Source organism: Pteropus vampyrus, unplaced genomic scaffold (genome assembly GCF_000151845.1).
Source record: "Pteropus vampyrus isolate Shadow unplaced genomic scaffold, Pvam_2.0 Scaffold8, whole genome shotgun sequence".
In the NCBI taxonomy this organism is placed as follows: domain Eukaryota; kingdom Metazoa; phylum Chordata; class Mammalia; order Chiroptera; family Pteropodidae; genus Pteropus; species Pteropus vampyrus.
This window is the reverse complement of record NW_011888789.1, coordinates 8,395,708-8,396,555: the sequence shown is the minus strand read 5'-3', so window position 1 is coordinate 8,396,555 and position 848 is coordinate 8,395,708.

Sequence of the window (848 nt, the reverse complement as noted above, 5' to 3'; positions counted from 1 at the left end):
AGTATTGCTGTTCTCCCAGGATTCAGTCATTGTGTTCTGGCAGACAGAATGGGCCCTTCCATCTTCAGTCTTCTCCAGGTTTAATCATATGACCACACACCTAGATTTCTCCGTGTTTCCTATTCCCAGGTCCCCCAGTTAAAAGCTCTGCCTGTGTGTTGGACATTATTCTAGCCTGATACCTTTTCTAGTACCCTTGCCCCTATTATATGTATCATTTAAAATGACATTTTTTTTCTTAAGAACTCCTATTAATGGCTTGTATGTCAAATCCTTTGTGTTAGTAAGTGAACCTGTGTAAGCATTACCCAGTACCAAATATTCCAGCTGTTTGAGATATGTATCCTTCCAGCATCCCCTAGAAGGCACAACCAAGAGTTAGATGTTAGACATATGTATATATGTATATATGTATATATGTATATTGCATATATACACACATATGCATATTATGTCTTCCTCTGATGTATATTTAATGTCTCTCAGTTCCACGAGTTCCAGTGTTATTCCAGCAATAGTCACCTCTTGACTTACAACCCTCACCACTTCATCCTTCTATCTAATAGCTGATCTCACCACCACATCTTTGCTAACAGCTAGAATAATGACCACCATCCTTCATCAGAGAAGACAGTGAAGGGCTGGTGGAGGAGAATCTGGGGCTACTTTCTTTTGCTTACTCATTCATTCAATCTTTCCACAAGTATCTATTAAGCACACACTATGTGCTTGGTATGCCCTAGGCATTCTCCATAAGCAAAGTTCCTTTTTTTTTTCATGGAGTTTACATTCTGGTGGAGGGAGCAGACAAAATCCAAACAAATGAAAGTTTGAGATGTCAGATTTAG